Consider the following 20,447-nt stretch of genomic DNA (forward strand, 5'->3'; position numbering starts at 1 on the left):
TGGTGCCTCTGAATTGTTTCTGCTCATCATTCCTCAGTACTCCATCGATGTGGCTTAGTCACAGGTTGAACATGCTCTTTGAAGCTTGTTCTCTTAAGGCAAAAATGTTGATGGCATTGAACATCAATAGTCCGAAAAAGGATAACAAAACTATGAAGTTGCTTTATTTTGTTTGTCTTGTAAAAGTAATCTGAGGCCTATCAATTCTAAATTTTAGTGAGGTTCTTCCACCCCCCACCCAGTGTGAAATGACACAAATCATTTTATTCCTAAAGGTAGCGTGAACCATGCCGTCATAACCCAGGATGGGACTAACTAGGGGTGCACAAAGGGATGCCCTCATATTTCCTGAGATGACAGGAATAAATAGCAAGCTTCCTCATTGGGAATTAATACCAGTTATTAACCACTTATAGAGGAAAAACGGGGAGGTTAAGGAACTTTTAGGGTCACACATCAAAGATGTGGGGATACCCAAATTAATACACAGGTCTGAGATACCAGTGGCCATGAACTTTCCATAGAGCACCGGTACTATTTAAAAACAGGTTCAGTGAACATGGCAATCCCTGTATTCCCAAGCAAAACAAGTTTTAGGAATTGCAGCCTAATTACAACTTCGTGTAATCATACTGTGGACCTGTGTGATTTCACTGAGTTTTAATGAAATTAATACAGTCGTTAAAAGGGAAACATGCAATGTAATGAGCAAAGAGTTTATTCAAAGATGCATATCATTAGCATTAATAAATTCAACATTAAGTTTTGGACCATAAATCACTTGCACTGCCTGATAACCTGGCTGAAAGTGGTCCTTGCTCACCAGAAGTGGCCAATGGTGATTAGACAGGCACAGGAGAGTCCAAGTAGAACTTCAGAAGTAATGGAGGAGTAGAACAGCGTTTTAGCATTTTATTTTTTTACAGTAGCTTCCTTGGAGGGCTCGACCAAAAGATGGGCATGGAAAAAAGCCGTGGGTGTGGCTATGCACTGATTGAACACTGACGGCTCTTTGCTAATGGAGAAAATACTGGGCCACTTCATCTTACACAAGGGCATTGAAGCCTGTCAGCTCAGTTGGTTTTCTGCCATCAGACTCAGTCTATGTGCTTCCTCTCAAAACACTACCTGGTGAGTGTACACTTTATATAACTTAGAAATCAGCTTGGGGGGCGATATAGTGGAGTAGGGGGCAACTGATCCATTCTCACGGGGTTGGCTATCAGAATTCAGTGAGAAACACTTGGCACTATTGAAAAGGGTTTGCTCAGTGTAACATTTTTTTAAAAAACTCGTATAAAATGAGCTATTAACCATTTTAAAGTGGACAATACATTGGCATTTGGTGTACACACAATATTGTGCAGCCCCATGACCTATAACTGGCCCATGACATTTTCCTCCCCCTAAAAAGAAACCCTTACCAGTTCGTTGTCACGTCCCACTGCCCCTCCCCCACCCCGACAGCCACTAATCTTTCTGTCCCTGGGTCTACTTTGGATATTTCATATAAAGGGAACTATACATGACCTTTTCAGTCTAGCTTCTTTCACTCCGCATAAGTTTTTGAGTTCCTCCATGTTACAGCCTGTTATCAGTACTTCATTCCTTCTTATGGCTGAGGAATATTGCATGTACATACTACATCTGTTTATCCAGTCATCCAATAATGGACATTGGAGTTGTCTCCACCTTTTGACTACTGTGAGTAGTGCTTCTAAGAACATTGAACAACATCTGAGTACCTGTTTTCAAAGTCCTTTTGGGTACACACCTACAAGCGGAATTATTGGGTCAGATGGTAATCCTGTTTACATTTTTGAGGCACCACCGACTTTCACAACAGCGGCACCATTTTAAGTTCCCATCAGTAACGTACAAGGGTTCCAATTCCTCCACATCCTTACTAACATTTTCCATGTTTTCGATTCTGGCCATCCTAGTGGGTGTGAAGTGGTATCTTACTGTGGTTTTAATTTGCATTCCCCTAATGACTAATAGTGTTGGCCATCCTTAATGTGCTTGCTGATTATTTATCTTTGGAGAGATGTCTGTTCAAGTTCTTTGCTTGTTTTTAAATTGGGTCGTCTTTTTGTTAAATTGTAGGTGTGTTTTTTTTATACTCTAGATACTAGACACCAGATGTGATTTGCAAAAAAATTTTTCATTCTGTGGGCTGTCTTCATTCTTTTTTTTTTTTTTTTTCCAAAATGGTTGTTTATCTGAAATTCAGTTTTTGGTTTTTTTTATTGGGGAATATTGGGGAACAGTGTGTTTCTCCAGGGCCCACCAGCTCCAAGTCCAGTCGCCGTTTTCAATCTTAGTTGCAGGGGGCACAGCCCACCATCCCATGGGGGAATTGAACCCGGCAACCTTGTTCTCGAGAGCTCGCACTCTAACCAACTGAGCCATCCGGCTGCCCGTGTCTTCACTCTCTTGATAGTGCCCTTTGATGTGAAGTTGTTTTTGATCAAGTCCAATTTATTGTTTTTTGCTGCTTGTACTTTTGATGTAAGAAATTATTTACAAATCCAAGGTAATGAAGATTTACTCCTATGTTTTCTTCTAAGAGTCTTACGGGTTTAACTCTGATATTTAGGTTAATGGTCCATTTTGAGTGAATTTTTGTAGATGGTGTGAGATAAGGTTCCAACTTCATTCTATTCTGTGTGAAAATCCCGTTGTCCCAGCACTATTTGTTAGACTATTCTTTCCTCATTGAATAGCTGTGGCAGCCTTGTCAAAAGTCAGTTGACCATAGCCACATGTGTTTATTTCTGGGCTCTCAATTCGACTCTATTGTTCTGTATGGCCATCCTAATGCCAGTACCACATCGTAGCTTTGTAGAAAGATTTGGAATCAGGAAGTGTGAATCCTCCAACTTTGTTCCTCTTTCTCCAGATTGTTTTGGTTATTCTGGGTCCCTTGAGTTTCTGTATTTTCAGGGTCAGTTTACCAATTTTTACAAAAAAGCCAGCTGGTATTTGGAATTATGTTGAATCTATAGATCAATTTGGGGGGCACTGCCATCTTTACAGTATTAAGATAGAATATTCCAATTCATGAACATAGTTGTCTTTAACTCTTATTTAGGTCTTTAACTTCTTTAAAGCAATGTTTTGTAGTTTTCAGCATTTCTGCTGAAATTTCTGTATTTCTATTAAAGTTATTCCTAAGTATTTTATTCCTTTGATGATACTGTAAATGGAATTGTTTTCTTAATTTTATTTTTGGATTCTTCGTTGCTAGTGTATAGAAATACATATGATTTTTCTGTGATCTTATATCTTGCAACATTGCTGAATTTAATAGCTCCGATAGTTTTTTGGTCGATTCTTTAGGATTTCCCGTATATCAGATCATGTCATCTGTGAATAGAGATTGTTTTACTTCTTCCTTTCCTATATGGATGCCTTTTATATCTGATTGCTCTGGCTAGAACTTCTAGTACAATGTTGGCATTCTTATATCATTTCTTTTTAAAGTTATTTATATTCTCAGTAATCTTTCTCGTAATTGTGAATTCAATTTAAATTTATTGTGGAAGACCATTTTCTAGGCTCCTGCAAATACTCCAGAAAATTCCAGCCAATCCATTTAAGCTGGATTCTTTGACTGAAGAACATAAAGTACCTGTATGAAATCTCCTTTGGGGAACTAAATTTAGGAGACACAGGTCAACACATTGGGTATTTAGTGCCTGCAAGGCCCAGGCATTGTGGGTGCATGTATCATGTCTTTGCTCAGTAACCTGCCCAAAGATACCCACTCAGGACAAATCCTCAACCTGCCCCATGGGAAATGCCTGGGGATTTTAGTTTCTCTGATGCTTTGGTAACAGTTCTCTAAATAGGAGTGAAGATAGAGAGCTCACAAATACATCACAAGTTCCCCTTATTTGCTGCCATAAAATTCTCTTAGAATTATTCTTTAGAGATAACCCCCAGGGACCAATGACTGACTTAAAGGTAACAAAATGTTACCTTACTACAGTGGTTCCCATAAGGAAAAATGTAGCCTTCTTAGAGAGATGTAAGTCCCTAATTCCTTCCCATTGGAGGACAGTGAGGATAACAATACTAATTGTCTCAAATGAACTAAGACCACAACAGTTTTCCTATGTTTGAAATACATTTTGTCTAACTCAGCAATGGCTAAACCAGAGGAAGCTAAGGGAATAGTCTGGGAAAAGGAAGAACTTAACCACTATTCATCAACCCCAATAAGGCTGAAATATGTCTTCCTTATAGAAAGGGGATATTTGGTCCCAGGATGTATCAGTTACCTATTGCTGCTTAACAAATTACTCCAAAAGTTAGTGTCTTAAAATAAAAACATTTATTATTTCGTAATTTCAGGTGTGGTTTAGTCGGGTCCTTAGTTGGAATTATAAGGCTGTAATCAAAGTGTTGGCCAAGGCTGTGGTCTCATCTGAAGGCATGGCTGTGGAAGGACCTACTTTCAGTGTTGCTCAGGTGGTTGTTGGCAGAACTTAGTTCATTGTAGCTGTTGGACTGAAGGCTTTAGCTCCGTGCCAGCTGTTCACCAGAAGCCACCCTCAGTTCCTTGTCATATGGGTCTCTCCTACATGGCAGCTTGCTTTATCAAAATGTGCAAGCTGAGAAGACAGAGTCCAGCCAGATTCAAGTCACAGTCTCTTGTAAATGTAACCTAATCGGAAAAGTGACTTCCCATTATTTCTTTCATTAGCAACAAGTCACTAGGTCCAGTCCACACTCAAGGGGGAGATTACAGAACGGTGTGAATACCAGGCGGTAGGGATCATTGGGGGCCATCTTTGAAAGCTGCCTACCACACAATACCAGTATAAATCGAGATATAGATGCTCTTCTTATACCTGATTCCAAGAGCCTGCTTCATGAGCCCATTTGTCTGGAAGATGAAAGGGACAAAAGAGATTTACGCTTTCAATCCTGTTAGTAGGTCCTTAACACCAAGCTTTAAAATGGGCCTAATCATGGGGTCCTGGCTGAAATAAGTTCTATCAGGCATCCTTCCCTATCTATCAAGGCAAGAAAGCCTTCCCTGCTCAGCAAATGCCACAGGGAAGTTTTTTAGCAGCGAGAGCAGCCTCACTTGGCCCATTGCCACTCAGTCTGATGCTGTGATGATTCAATGAGGTCTTGAACCTCTGGGATCACCAATGGCTCGTGATGAAGTTTTATCAGCAACACTTTTCACCATGCTTAACCTCTAAGCTTTCAAATCACCAGCCTTCTGTGTGAGTCTTAAACTAGAAGTTATCTTGCAATGCTGCTCATTTCCTAACCAAACATTCAGAAGTTTGCCTATTTCAAGTTTATCATTAGCCTTTTCTATTCACTTCTCTCTTAGGCACAATTTTCCTTATAAGATTCATTCTTTTTTCTCCTTAAAAAATTGAAATATAAGAAAAATATTCATAAAGCATAGGTATGTATAGCAGAGTGAATAATTACAAAGCTAATGCATAGTCAAGAAGTGGAACGGTTTTCAGTCATGTAAGATGAAAAAGTTCTAAAGACCTGCTATACAACACTGTGCTTATAGTTAACAATACTGTACACTTAAAAAAACAAATTTTGAAAAAAGAAATAGACTACTGCTCTACCTCAGAAACTGGCCACACTCACCCTCATCCCTGCCTGATCACCCTCTCAGGTAAACAGTGGTATTTACTTGCTTGTTTTTCTTTATAGTTTTACTTCCCTAAAACTTCAGTCTATTTTTGTCTGTTTTAGAAATCTACATCGAATAGGGATGATCACATATGCACATATGATTTGCTCCTTTGGTTTCTTATTATGTTTGTAAGACTTATCTATGTTGTATGTGGCTGTGGTTTGTTCATTTTCATTACACTCGTTCTACTGTGTATGGACATTTGGGTTTTCAGCGGGGGCTCTTAGGAACAGTGCTACTCTGAGCCTTAAGTGTGTCAGCAAGTTTCTGTGAGATTGGAATTAGTGGGCCATACAGTATTCAGAGTTCCACTTCACCAGAAGAGGCCAGACTGTTTTCTAAAATGACCCAAACGATGAGCATTTTCTAAAATGACTGAATCAAAAGAGAGTTCCCACTATCATTCCTTCTTTGACCTCCACACTCCTTCCTCCTAAGCACTTTATCCCATTTGCATTTTCTTTCCACCCTGAAACTTTTAAAATCACTTTCTTTTATTATGGCAATTGTACGGCTCTTCGTTCTACATTCCACTAGGTTTTCCAGCAATCTCATTATTTTGAGTGTGACAGTGAATGATGTTTGTAAAACACTTCAAAACTAAGCAAAGCATAGCAAAATACAAATTATTGGAGGAGCAGAGACTTAGGGCCATCTTGTACCTGTTTGTAGCTGACAGAATTGTAATGCTTTACTCTGAAGCTTATGTTTGTTCCTATCTAGTCTGTGTTAAAAATTGGCAAGCATAACGGTGGATACATGTCATTATACATTTGTCAAAGCCCATAGAGCATACAACACAGAGCGAACCCTAATGTAAACTATGGAGTTTAGTTAATAATAATGTATCAATATTGGCTGATTAACTGTAACCACAAGATGTTACTAATGGGGGATGAGGGAGAAGGGAAGTGAGGGGATATATGGGATTACCTGCCACTAAATTTTAATATAAATCTAAAACTGCTAAAAAAAACTATTAAAAATTGCAAGCAGAATAGCTTCTGCATAATAGTAAAGAAATTTCCATTTCTTTAGACTTGAGAGTCTAAGCAGAGATCAGCAAACTACTGCCTAGGAGACAAATCTGGACTATGGTCTGTTTGGTATAGCCTTCCAGCTAAGAATGGTTTTTGTAGTTTTAAAAGGTTGAAAACAAAAATCAAAAGAATAATATTTTGTGATTCCTGAAATTTACATGAAATTTTAATTTTCGTATCCATAGTTTTACTGGAACACAGCCACATCCGTTTGTTTACATAGTGTTAGCTATGGCTGCTTTGTGCAACAGCAGCAGAGCTACCAAGACTGGCCATGTTATAGAGACTGTATGGCCCACAAAGCCTAAAATATCGACTGCCTGACTCTACAGAAAAAATTTGTCAATTCCTGGGCTATAGAAAAAAGGAAGGCAGTCTTCATGGAGGCAGGAGATCTGAATTCTAAAGTGTATAAATGTGTGATTTTGTGTGAGGCACTCAACAACTCTAGGAGCAAACGATAAATTCCAGAATGTAACCTCATGGGCAAATTCTCATTGGACAGTAGGCATGGATTCATGCTATTACAAATCAAACACCTCCAGCTTTTACAAAGCTGATCATGCTATATAGATTTACCCTTGCTTTTAAGAAAACACTATGTAATTTTTTGGAAAATTCCTCGCATGTATGAAAAGAGAATGAGAAATCTATAAGGATATCCATTGTAATACTGATTATGATGATGGAAAAACTGGAAATGAAATAAATATAAATAGGAGAACAAATGAATTAGGATATATCCATACCATATTCTATGTTATCTCCACGTTATCTCCCAATTAGGCAGATCTCCAAGTATCCATGTGGGATGACTTCCAGGATGTATTAAACGAAAAAGAACATGTTACAAATTAACAGATATGGAATGATCCCTTTGTTTTATAACACAACCATTTCTATATGTAGATACGTATTGTTGCATAGAATCAAAAGTCTACACCAGTGCTATCCAATAGAAATATATTGCAAACCATGTACGTAATTTTGTATTTTCTAGGAGCTGCATTAAAAAAAAGAAACAGGTTAAAATTAAGTTTAATAACATATTCTATTTAACCCTATATATGTAACCCTATATATATATTTCAACATAATCATAATTATGATTATATACATAAGCTCAATATAAAAAGTTAATGAGATTTTACATGTTTTTTTGTACTAAATCTTTGACATGCAATGTGCATTTTACAGCTGCAGCACATCTCAATTTGAGCCAGCTACATTTCAAGCACTCAACTGCATGTGGCCAGTGGTTATCAGATAGCACAGGTATAAACACATCAAAATGATAACAGTGGTTACTCTGGTAGGGGAGCGGGAGGGGGGAAGCTTCATTTTTCTTCTCTATTTTTCAGTATTGTTCAATTAAAATGGTTTCATGCATTACTGTACTAAAAACAAATATTACCAGTCAGAATTACTTTATGTACTACTACATATTTCATTCCTTAATATTTTTTTTAATCTCTTGTGGGTTTTTAGTATTGCAAACACAGTAATAACAAGAGAAAGTGAACAATAGCTTATTCAAAACGTGAACCATTAAATAACGAGACTATTGTTCAACTGGATAGACATTTTTTGAATTTGAGTTACCTGTGAGGAGTTAAGCTATCCACTACAGAAGACATACAGAATGAGACATTGTTATCCTAAAAGATTTCTGAAGACAGCGTTTGGAACTCCCTTTACAGCATGCATAGTCTCTTCAGGTTGGATTTGATTTCTAGCAATAGCCAAAAAGCCCTCCAGTTGGATCCAGTAAATCAAGGTAGATATTGAAGTGTGACTCTATAGAGTCAAAGCAGAGATTTTATTATGTAACTTGAAAACTGGGAGCTCCAAATTACTTCCAAAGACATTTGTTGTCTGCAACAACAATAAATTAAGTGGATAATGCAACAAGACGACTGTGGCTGAAAGGGCAGTTTAAAATGGATATTCTGGTTTCCTTCAAATTTGTCATCCCATGGGCCAGGGAGCTATGCTTTACACAACTAGACTGAGCAACGACGACTTGAACTGGAGTGGGGTCGGGGGTCGGGGTGGGGGGAGGCAGAAGAAAGGCAGAAAAGAAAAAAGAAGAAGTTGTTATCCCATATTCACTTAGCCCTGTGTACCTTCCTATTTTTCCATTTCCAATCATTTTCTGCAAATTGCTGAGCGTGCAAAATTAGGAGGCAGAGATATTCACAAGTTTCAATATTCTGTAATACATACAGAATTAGAAGAAGCTTACTAATGAACCAATCACCATTACCACCTTTATTTCTTGCACTTAATAACTTGTTATCTCATGTTTTGTTAAAGGGTAAAATTAAGTCTTTACTGTGCCCAGTACTCATCAGTGATTGATTATTGCCCTTGGTGAAAAGTGAGCAAACACCATAATCGAGACAAAACTATTGACTGCTATCCTAGTGTGTCAATATATCCTGAAAGAAAGGGCTATCAGGAAATTTTTCATTACTTAGAATTTTTAGAATAACTTGAGTGTGCTGGTTTTAAAATATGAGACTTAAAATTCTAAGAGTAAATTAAGGGCAAAAGAGAAAGGAGGTTATGCTTCCCCTTTGAAAAATTTCGCAGAATCATTTTAAACTGCAAGTGACCTAAGCCTAATTTCGTCGTTTTATGGATTTCAGGACAAGAAGGTCAGCCGGGGGACAACGGGAGGGAGGTGCGCCAGGCCCGGAGTCCAGCAGCTTCCAGTCTTTACCTCTGAGCCGGGCTCGCCAAGAAAGATGCCACCTCGGCCTTGCTGACAGCCTCCGCACCTTTCCCGCACCCCAGCCCCAAGCCCCCATCGCCGCTCCCCCCCCCCCCTTGCGGCCCGACATCACCTCCACTCCTTCCAGCAGGTGCGGCCTCCCTCAGACAGGAGTCTCTCCCTCGGCCTCTGCCATCAGTCTGTGGGAATCCGTCCTTTCTCCCTTTGAGGGTCAATCATCAGACCCGTCTTAAGTTTTGGACGTCTCCCTCTGCCTTCGGATCTTTCCCCTCAGGCGCAGCTTTCAATAATCTCTCCTTGGTCCCCTCCCTCAGTCTGTGGGGTCCCCTCTCTCGGTCTGCAGGGTACCCCCAGCCCCGCGAGCCCGCCTCGCACAGTTACCTGGTGGCCGCCGGCTCTCCCGAGCTCGCTCGCGCTGGGCACGGTCTAGGGGGCGCGCACGCCGGGCGGCGGCGGCGGCGGCGGCGGCGGCGGAACGGAGCCGCGCGCGCAGCGTGCGCGGTGACGTCAGTGCGCTGGCGGCGGCGGCGGCGGCGGCGGCGGTAGGGCTGTTTGTTCTGCTCTCCCGCAGCCGAGTAGCCGAAGCGGCGGCTGCGGCGGTGGCGGCTGCCGGCGGTGCCCGCGGGTAAACTGGGCCTGTGAGCGCGGCGGAGCGGTGGGCGCGGCGGGCGGGCCCCGGCGTCACACAGCAGCCCGACGAGGAGGCAGCGGCGGCGGGCGGCCAGCGGGGGCGGCGTGCGGCCTAGCGTCTCAGGTGAGGACCAGTGCCCTTCGGGGCGGCGGGCAGCACGGGGTGGCCGGAGGGGGCCCGCGGCGCGGCCCGCGTCACCTGCATTGCGTAATGGGGCCGGTGCGCCAGCTCCGACGCCATCGGCGCCTCACGGGGGCGGAGAGGCCGGGGCGACGCGGGCTCGGGCCTGCGGGCCTCCCGCGTCCCCGCGCCGCCAGCTCGCGCCGGGGCGTTGGCGTCGGAGCGTCGGGCCTCTCGCTCGTCCGCCGGGTAGTTGGCGCGGTCGTCCCCGGGCTCGGGGCGGGGGCGCGGGCGGGGGGCGCGGGCTCCGCGGCGGGGCGGGCGGCCGGGGGCGGGCGGAGGGCGGGCCGAGGCGCCCGGCACTTCCTGCCGCCGCCATTTTGTCAAGTGAGGAGGAGGAGGAGGAGGAGGAAGCGGCCGCTGCGGGGCCCGCGGCGCGCCCGGTCTGGGTAAGTCCCGGCCTGGCGTGGTGGTGGTGGCGTCGCTGTCCCCGGGGCGGTTTCGGCCTCAGCCCGGCAGCTCACGTGGGGTGGGTCCGGAGCGCTCTCCCTCCACCCCGGCGCCTGGGTCCTGCCCGGGCCGGGGCAGCGCGCCTCCGCCCTCATTTCCTCACCTTCCCGGGCGTCCCCGGAGCTCTGCGGAGAACGCTGCTTGTCCCCAGGAGGAGGCTGCCGCTGCACGCCTGCCCGGAGTCAGGCGCCTGGGGGCAGCGAGCCTGGCTCTCTTTACCCACCTTTTCCCAGCTTGGCAGCCCCTCGCTGGGTGCTTTGTTTTGCTCGGTGGGTGCTCGCTTGGCGTCCTTGCCACGGCCTCCTATTTGCGATGTGCGGGGTGGTGTTTTGGGGTGTGGTTGTGGGGGAGTAGTGATTCAGCGAAATAAAATGACCCCCCCAAAAAAAACGGAAATAGCACAACTTCAGCCGACTGAGACGCCCCCAAGGCCCGGCCTTGGATGAAGATGGGAAATCCCACTTTGGTGTAGTGGACAGTGTAAATACTCCTGTGCAGGCCGGTGATGAATCATGTGTCTTTTCTAGAGTGGCCGACTTCCCTTTTATTCAAGACCACGCATTATTTTTTGAAGTGTTTTTATTTAATTGTTTACTCATTTAATGTGCAGCCTACTGAGGTTTATGGTCTTGGTCTTTGGGTTCGTTTTCACGTGTGTTGGATGCAAGAAGTGACTTCACCGAGACTGCCTCACGACAGTTGGTGTCTGCTTACCTTGGAGAGGGCTTTTGCTGTCCCTGTTTACAAAAACCAAATCACAGCGTACCTCTAAGCCAGTGGCTCTTTGCTATAAGAGTGGTTGGGAGATTTTTATGAATGAGGCTGTCAAGTTCATTAAATTGTTAGTCCTTGGAATTTGTAGTCCTTGGAAATTGTAAAGAAAGCGTTACTCTACAGGATTTATGAATGTTTTCAATTCAGGAAGGTTTGGGATAGCACAGTTCGTTTTAGGACCTTGTCAATAATAAAACATTCCTTTTGGTTTGGTTGGGGATTATCTCTCCCGCAGGGCATTGTAGATAACCAACCCCTCCTCCCCAAAAGCTCCAACGTGGGGAAGATAAACCTCTCAGATGGTTTCCGTTGATCAAATCGAGGCGGAAAAGCCTGATCTGAAACAGAATGTATCCCTTATTATCCGTCATACCCTTTACTTGGTAGGAAACATAGTATCTAAGGGCTAAGGCTGTGGAGTAAATACATGTAAGTCTGTTAAGATAGTTCTAGTTAGTCTTACCGGGAAGAAGACAAGCCCATCTGGGTTTATCTTGCTAGAATTCAGCCCCCGACAAATTGCTGAAAATAAGGAACTTTGCTTGCACATGAAAGTGGCTGCATTTTAAGGATAGGTTGGCTGTTCTGGGGTGCCGATATAGCTAGCTTCCCTAGCTTGGATGGTAATGAGGAGGGGGAAAAATTACCTAAGAGTTGCAAGAGAGTCGTTGGCCACTTTGTAAAAATTTCAGTAAAATTTCCACTAAATTATTGAATTGTTTAAAGGAATTTAGACTTTGTTTCCAAAAGTTATCTTTTTGAGCCAGTAGTTGTGATCTTTGTACTAAATTGCACTTTTGCTTTTGAAGGTAGGGGATGCAATATTTTTGTGTTACACAATTCAGGTTATTGAATGCCTTGCAATGTACAGATTCTAGAAGGAGATTGAAGTTTTTTAATTGAAAGCAAAAACCATTTGGTGCCTCAGTGATTTGAAGACTGGACTGTTAAATCTTCTGACAACCCATTGTTATTGTGTGTCAGAATTGTATGTAGTGTTTTCAGTTTTTTATTTTGAATAAACTTGTAGATCATGTTTGTCTTTATGCTCTTGGCAAATCTATAAAAAGGAAGGAAAAGCTTGTCATTGTGAACTAATGTTTTATAAATCGGTGGTTTTTGGTGTTTAGAAAAGACATTCTCAAGGCAAGGATTCTGGGGATTCCTTGTTGATGCTGACATTTAATTCATGAGACATGAACTTGTAAAAAAAAATAAAAATTCCTTTAATTTCTTTTTACGAGAGTGTAAGTTCCATGAGGGCAGGGTTTTGTTTGATTGGCTTTGCCTATTTTAATTTTCTGTTGTGTTCTCAGCACCTAGAAGAGCTCCGAAAATATTCTTTGATTGAATAAACTGGAGAAATAACTGAACAAGAAGTGGCATGTCCGTAATACCAAGTGCAAATAATTCCTCTTGAGTTAATAAAATATTGTTAACAGTGGACGTAATTGTTTAGGTGGTTGCTTACAAAGAATGGATTTTAAGATAACATTAAGGTCTCTAGAAATTGCAGTGACTTATTGATAGTCCAAGCAGCATGGCTTGCAGTTGCTTCTGTGCACTGGCTACTGTACGTTTCCCATTTAGTTAGCAGTTTGAAATGTGGTAAGTGGGTTTGGGCTCTGGTTCAACCCTGACCTGGGAAAAAAGTATTTTAAGAGGGAGATGAAATGCTTAATAATAAACATGTATGGGTAGCATTTCTCAATGTGAATCTCATATTGTCAATAAAAAAAATGATTTTTTTTGAAACATTGAGCACTCTTTAATATTCTGACTTTATGTGTATGTGATTGGCCAATCCATCTCAACAGTTTAGTTCCTGAGCTCTTACTATGTATGAGGAAAGACAAGATACTTACACAATAACTTTTATTTGGTACATATATTCTTTATTAATGTAATCATCCTCCAAACATTTATTATGTGTAAGTTATGTATAATTTGAGCATTACACTTATAAAATCCTATCAAACATCTTTTTGTTTTTAGTTTTTTATAACAGATTTATTGAGATATAATTTACACATGGTACAGTTCACCAATTTAAAGAGTACAATTCAGTGGTTTTTAGTATATTCGGTTGTGGAACCATCACAACCAATTTTACAACATTTTCGTCTCAAAAAGAAACCCCTATCCATTAACAGTCACTCTCCATCTCCACAACCCCTGGCAACTACTAATTTTCTCTATCTCTGTAAATTTGCCTATTCTGGATATTTCAGGAATCGTACAACATACAACCTTTTGTATCTGGCTGTTTTCACTCAGTATGTTTTCAGGGTTTGTGCTGTACCATGAATCAGTATTTCATTCCTTTTATGACTGAATGATATTCCATTATGTGAGTATGCCACATTTTATCCATTCATCAATCAGTTGGCGGGTATTTAGGTTGCTTCTCCTTTTGGGGTATTGTTGAATGATGCTGCGGGGAGCGGTTTTACACAAGGTTTTGTGTAGACATATGTATTTGGGTAGGTGCCTAGGAGTGGAATTGCTAGGTTGAGGTAATTAGGCAATGATTTTTTTTTTTAACTGCATTGATTTTCTAGTGCTTGCATAGAGGGTTTAAAAGAAAAGCTTAATGGCATATGGTGTGGCTATTTAAAAGAATGAGGAAATGAAAGTGCAAGCATGTCAGCATGTTGACATGTAGTACAGACTGCATGATGTGACCCCTGTTTGTGTTTTCTTTTTTAATTTTGCATTGTTAGAAAACAGTTTGGAATGCTAATGAGGCACAGAAGACGGTCTAGAAGATTCACCCCAAACTTGTACTACTATTGTAAAAAGTGACTTTAAAAACATCTATTTTTTTTTTTCAATCTAAACAGGCTACAAGTGATTAAACTGCACCCACATGTCCCAAAGCAAATCATGGGATGTGTTCCATTGTAAAGAAATACATGAAGAGTGAGTCCAGTGTCAAAGTTAGGGCAAAGCAGCCATCTCTCCCGTTCTTGACCAAACCCTGAAAGGGAATAGCACTGGTTGGTCCACATCATTTGCAAATGAGATTTTAAGGGTTTTTTCTTTAAACAAAAGTAGTACGTGGTTATTTTTTTTTCTTTTCCTCTTTATTTTTCAATTACAGTTGACATTCAGTATTATTTTATATTAGTTTCAGGTGTATAGCATAGTGGTTAGACATTTATGGAATTTGTGAAGTGATTCCCAGATAACTAACTATAGGACCTACCCGGCACCATACATAGTTATGCATGGTCATTTTAAAGAATTTGGAAAACACAGAACATTAAGATGATGTTAAATGTTAAGAAACATCTCTTGTACCATTTTATTATAGTCTTTTTCTACATATGAGTAACAAAATTGAATTGTACTCTAAGTTTTCAAAAATTACATGGTGAATGTTTCCAAAATGCTCTGTGGTAAGTGGTTGCCTAATATTTTATCATATGAAGTACCATCATTTAATTATGCTATTTTTGGACATGATTTTCAAGTTTTCTTTTTTTTTTTCAGGTGTAGAGAGGGAATTTGCTAGATCAAAGGGTGTGCAGTTTTGAAAACTTGATACAAATTTATTCTCTAGAAAAGTTCCATGAATTTCCATTTCTCTCATCACAGCCTAACAGTGTCTTGTTTATAAGGGTGAGATTTTTAACATTTTCCCCAACAAATAGCAATTGTATAAAAACAAAATGTCATCTTGAGTGTTCTCAGGGCTCTAAGAAGCAGAAGTGTCTCAAGATCTTGTTTGCTCTTTGACTTTTCTACTCTCTCTCCTGCCCAGAGTTGAACTTTGTTTCCTGAATTCCTGACCCTACGTGTTATCTGAATGCTCTGGGCAGGGTGACGGCGGCGAGGGCTTGAGCAGCTTCTTGTCATCCAATCTTGTCTGATTTTTGCTGGCCTGCTCCAGACTGATACCACCAGTGCAGCACAGTTAGACCCCAGTTTGAATCCTGGCCCAGCTGCCCGCTCTGTGACCTTCAGTCTGTCACTCAACCTTCCCCAGACTTCACTTAATCTTTCAGCTGAGGATAAAATGAGGCAGTGACTTCTCAAGGTTAGCTATTTGCTGTCGTTGACCATGGTGAAGGATTGAAGTGAGACTAGGTAGCTAGGTTAGGAAAGTGCACCAGCTGCTGCGTATCACCAAGCGTCACTAGGGGACACCAAGATGGGCCAGGTGCCTTCCCAGAACCCCTCTATGTGTGTCTTCCTTGGTGAGCTGAAGGTGGAGACCAATGGAGGAGGTGCTTTAAAGTGGGGTTGGGGTTGTTTTTAAGTGAGATTTGTTTTTAATCTGATAGTGAGATTAAAAGTGGTGATAATGGGATTGGGATTGATGGAAATGCAGGAAGCTCCGGGGGCTTCTACTCTGGGATCTTGGCTACAGAGTTTGGGAAAATGATCAGCACGGGAAGGTAGCCTGTGTGTTCTCAGGCCTAAACTGTAACTTGTCTGTTTCATTGAAACCTGGTTATATGAGCAAGGGTGGCGGAAGTTGCTGCCAAACCGAGGTTTTCCCAGTGCACTAGCACAGCATTCCCCTGGACCTTCCTACCGCCTTTGGCCTTCATTTGAATTGTGTTGACATCTTGGCTTGGTGAAAGGATTCTGGTCTCCAGGAAGGTTTGTGTCACAATTCAGGGCCTCTCTGGGAGGGAGGCAAGGCAGCTGGATGAGCCAGGAAAGTGGAGTTCCTGGCTAGGAGGTTGATGGACTTGGGGCCTGTTGACCAGAAGAACCAGTCCATGCCAGTTGCCATTACTAGGAGCCATTCAGATCCAGTTCCATGTAGAATTCCTTTTGTGTTAAACACAATCGGAGAACATATTTCTTTAAGAGATTGGTCAGATCTGAGCATTTAACCACCAATTGAGAGTACTTGAATGAATATGCCTTTTTTTTTTTTGATGTGTGATATACAAGTAAAGACTTTTGGTTCACCCTAGATAGAGGCTTTTCTTGTGATCTTTTCCTTGACAAGTGTTGGCCTGTTCCGCCCAATGTAGGAAATTCCAGGACTTGGGGCTATGGCAAAGGGAGATCTGTGGAGTCCACTGTCTGGGCTCTGGCCCAGCGCGGGCCCCCTTCTGGGCTGACCTCAGGCAAGTTACATAAGCTTCCTTCAACCTCAGTTTCCTTACTTGTAATATGAGTTTTGTATGCTTAAGCATGGGGGCGGGGGCCTCTCATCTTTATTATATTCAGATTGGGGGAGAAAGGGAGCCTCTGGTCTCTATTGTGTTTTAGTGGTGGTGGGGCGGTGCATACTTTGCTCTACCCTCTGTCCAGGCCTCACAGCATGAAGTCACCTTCCTGGTCTTGGTGTCCACTTAAGGCTGGAACTTATTATTTGTTCTTAGTTGCTGTTCTGTCCAAAAACTATGGAAGCAGTGCCAGGGGAGAGGTGTTGGGTTTGGTATTGTGTAATTTCCAGAAATAAGAATTAGTTAATTTCTGTGTCCTTATGTGTGGCAAATGTCCCCAGTTGTCCTACCCCAGGCAGTGACACATACGTGCCTGTGGGCACACTGGCCTTTGAGGTTTTGTTTTGTGTAAAAGAAAGGGAACGAAGTGGGATAAATTTGGGGATTTTATACGTGAAACACTTTCCACTGTGTTTGAGGAAACGTATTTCATGGGAATGTTGAAACAGGAGAGCTGCATGGGGTGTGGAACCTGCCGGCCCGGGGTGAGGGTGGGGGGTGCTGTGGGGCACACTGCCTGCTTTCAGCTGGTTCCATACCCTCCCAAACCTCAGTGTGTCATATGTGAAATGGAATAATAATTCCTGTGCTCCAGAAACTTTTACCAGAATCTAGATTTTAAGAGAAAATAGTTATTTTTGTATTATCTGTATTTTTCAAATGATGGGTAATGAGATGAATTTAGTAGGTTGGAACCATCTTATAAGGAAAAAATGTAAGCGTCAAAGGTTGTCACCCATTCAAGGGTATTTCATAAAAACTTTGACTTTATGTTGTATATATAATACAATGTGTTTCTGATTATGGTCACATCAGAACAGTGTGAAATAACATTGTTTTAGATACAACTCAATGGTAATTGTGGGTACTTTGATTCCCCCTGTCCCTTTTTGGCTGTTTTACAATCTATTTCTTCATCACTTTCTCAAGGGTGACTTCCTGGATATGCTTTCGAGTAGCAGGTGAACTGCATTGATCTTTTTCTTTTCTTCCTTGTACCCACTGCTTGCTTTCTAGGAGCTCAGTAGGGAGTGGGAATGGGGTGGGGAAGTTGAGAAAGCGTGTAGTGGTGAAGGTTGCAGCAGGCAAAACAAAGTGTATAGAGTGGTGTGTGTGTACGGCACACATAAAACTAGTTACAACAAGAGGGACTTTGTTGACTGATGTGACAAGAAGTCTGCGTGGGGCTCAGGCCCAGCTGAAGCCAGGGGCTCCAACAGGGACAGTAGAGCTTGTTCTCTATCTCTGATATCCTGACCTCAAGGTCAAGAGTGTGTCTTCCCCAGTAGCTCTCTCTAATGGCAGGAGACGCTGGCTCGGATCATTGCCCATCCCTACCCATGTGCAGTACAGGGATATCTCAGACATGGCACCTGTCACCCATCTCTGCCCTCCACTTGGTCACCCCAAGTAGTAGCTCCAGCAGCATCTTGGCCATTATTGTGAGTCATGCTGTATGGGATACTTTTGTTGAACCATCTGTCGTTTACACTAGAAGTAGACTGCACCACCTGATTTGAAGCTAGAAATTTTGGATGGCTGAAAAGGGAGTTAATATTCCGTACTAAGGTCATAAACCAGAATTAGTTGAAATCAGCGTAAAATTAGTTAAGAAAAGGGTACAGTGAAGATGGTTAAGGCCGTGTGTGTTCCTAATCCTGTAGTAGAGGTATAAATGAAAGACACGTTTGTCTTTCCAGGTCTCAGATACAGAAGGAGCTGCTGTGGGGGCTCCGGGAGGAGTCAAACCAAGTCTCAGAAGTCGCTTGGGTGGGCGAGAGGACTCCAGCCACCAGTGATAGGACAGGACCCCTTTTGGTCAGAAAAACAGCCGTAGGGAAAAAAACACAGGTGAGATGAGCTTAGAGCAACAAGGAACGTAGGGCAAGACTCCGGTAAGACACCAGGGCGCTGAATTTCACTGAACGCGTGCATGAATGAAGTTATAATGCGGCACAGTTCAGTAGACTGGATTCATCTTTCATCCATGCCTGCAAAAGCTATCGTCGTCATTTTGCCATTTGCTAAGCTGTTTCTGTACTTAAGTTCTTGTAAAGTCTGCTGCTTGGCATTCCTCTAGTATTACAGAAAGCCTACTCAGATTTCCATAATCAAAAACAAGTGTTAAGCGCTGCTAGAGTAATCATTTTCCTACAGTCTCGCTGTTGGATTTCTTTGGTCCTTTAAGGGGCTCAGAATAATTGAGGATCCAGTGGCCAAGGATGCAGCTGGCCCTGCTTTTCCCTAGAGTATTGGTTCTTAACTTGAGGAGAGGTCGGGGGTCCCTTTGAGGACGTGATGGATGCTGTGGATTCTTTCACCAGAAAAATGCAATAGTCGTGAACTTGAAACGATTGGGGCAGTTTTCAGAACCCTAACGTCCATCCATGGACCATGTACTAACATGATTTTCCTGGATTTTAGTTTGAGAATGAGAAATTTCTTATGTTAATTAAAAGGCTCTTGATGGTTTTGAAGACTTTACTTGCTGCACACATCCTGCTTTTTCAGACGTTTGCAAATTCTGATGCGGAAACAGTGTGGGGCGCCCATTTTGTTAAAAACCTTCCAGAGGTTTTTACAGAACCCTCAAGTAACCTGTGGGTCAGCAGTGGTGCAAACCTGCCCAGGGCCTCTGTGCACCCCTCTTTGTCAGCATTTTCTCTTTTCTGGACATAAGGAATGTCAGAATGTGCCAGAATAGGCCTATTGCGGTGAAGGAAGATTTGTGTTCTGGGGCCCTTCACTGAAGCTGCTGCTGTTCCTAAAACTGTCTGTACGATTTGGTGTCAACCTGGAGCCTTTGCTGCAGAAGGTAACCGAGTGGGCCACTCGCCAGCCTGATCATTTGGTGGTGTTGGAAGTGGGTAGACTTAGAATGATTCCGGCTGCAGTCCCCTGTGTGGCTTAGCACCTGCTTTCTGCCGTGGGACATTTGTTCACACACACTCTTGAACCTGCAGGCTGAGGGAGACAGAACGTGTGGGGTGGGGAAGTCCCATCCTTGAGCGTAATACGCTGATGTTTAGGAATATGGACGCGCTACACCAGGTGGTGTGTGCACAGTGCCGCTATATTCTCACTCCCCAAATCCCTCTGGTAGAAGGAATAGGAAATACGACACCATAAACTTGAATAATTCATACTTCTGTAATTGGGGCAGAGTTGTCAGAGGATGGAAAAGAACTTTACTTCTTAGAATAGTGCATGTGAAAAACTCCGTTGCTCCTTAATCTCTAAAGTGTAAAGATTAAATTTACACACACATGCTAGTAGATATTCCCCCCCATTTACTGTTAGTGTTGGCTATGATTAATCCCATTGTTCAGTTGAATTACAGTCTTATACAGGCATGACTTGTGTTCCTTAAGCAGTTTACCTTTCTATTCTGTAAGAGAAACAGAGGGCGGGCCCGGAGCACGTGTTCCTAACGCGAGGTCGCCAGTTTGATTCCTGTGTGGGCCAGTGAGCTGCGCCCTCTACAGCTAAGATGGTGAACTACAGCTGTCCCTGGAGCTGGGCTGCCGTGAGTGGCAGGTGGCTAGCATGAGTGGCCGGCAGCCAGCAAGAGCTGCCGTGGGCTGCTGTAAGCAGCCGACCAGTGACTGCCTGCCTTGGCTGGGGGAGCGCAAGGCTCATAACACCAGCCTGGGCCTGGGAGCTGTGTCCTACACAACTAGTCTGAGAAACAACGCCTTGAACCGGAGGGGGGGGGGGGAACAAGAGAGAGAGAAACAAACGAGATAGCATATGTGAGGTT

The 20,447-nt window shown here is 42.8% G+C and overlaps 1 protein-coding gene and 1 long non-coding RNA gene across 12 annotated transcripts in view; one reads left to right on the forward strand and one right to left on the reverse strand.

Moving 5' to 3' along the window:
• Positions 1 to 4,316: 4,316 nt before the first annotated feature.
• LOC109450023 (uncharacterized) lies at positions 4,317 to 9,985 on the reverse strand. 7 transcript variants are annotated; one of them, XR_012498071.2, is made up of 4 exons: positions 9,842 to 9,985; positions 9,573 to 9,662; positions 7,473 to 8,520; positions 4,317 to 4,894 (listed from the first exon to the last, which is right to left on the reverse strand). It is a non-coding gene; the product is annotated as an uncharacterized LOC109450023 (long non-coding RNA). The 7 variants fall into 7 exon arrangements; XR_012498069.2 differs by having other exon boundaries at positions 7,473 to 8,936; XR_012498072.2 differs by lacking the exon at positions 9,573 to 9,662.
• The window catches only part of BRD4 (bromodomain containing 4), a 76,943-nt gene continuing 66,465 nt past the window's right edge, over positions 9,970 to 20,447 (forward strand). For 2 of the 5 annotated variants that reach the window (XM_088792410.1, XM_088792411.1), the window contains exon 1: positions 9,990 to 10,214. The gene's annotated coding sequence lies outside the window, so the exon portion shown is untranslated. Of the gene's footprint in view, positions 10,215 to 10,545; positions 10,661 to 20,447 lie in introns of those variants that run through there. The other 3 variants (XM_074338025.2, XM_074338022.2, XM_074338026.2) reach the window with 3 other exon arrangements.

This window comes from Rhinolophus sinicus, chromosome 15, assembly GCF_057876585.1.
Source record: "Rhinolophus sinicus isolate RSI-liver-muscle chromosome 15, RSI-T2T, whole genome shotgun sequence".
Taxonomy (NCBI): Eukaryota; Metazoa; Chordata; class Mammalia; order Chiroptera; family Rhinolophidae; genus Rhinolophus; species Rhinolophus sinicus.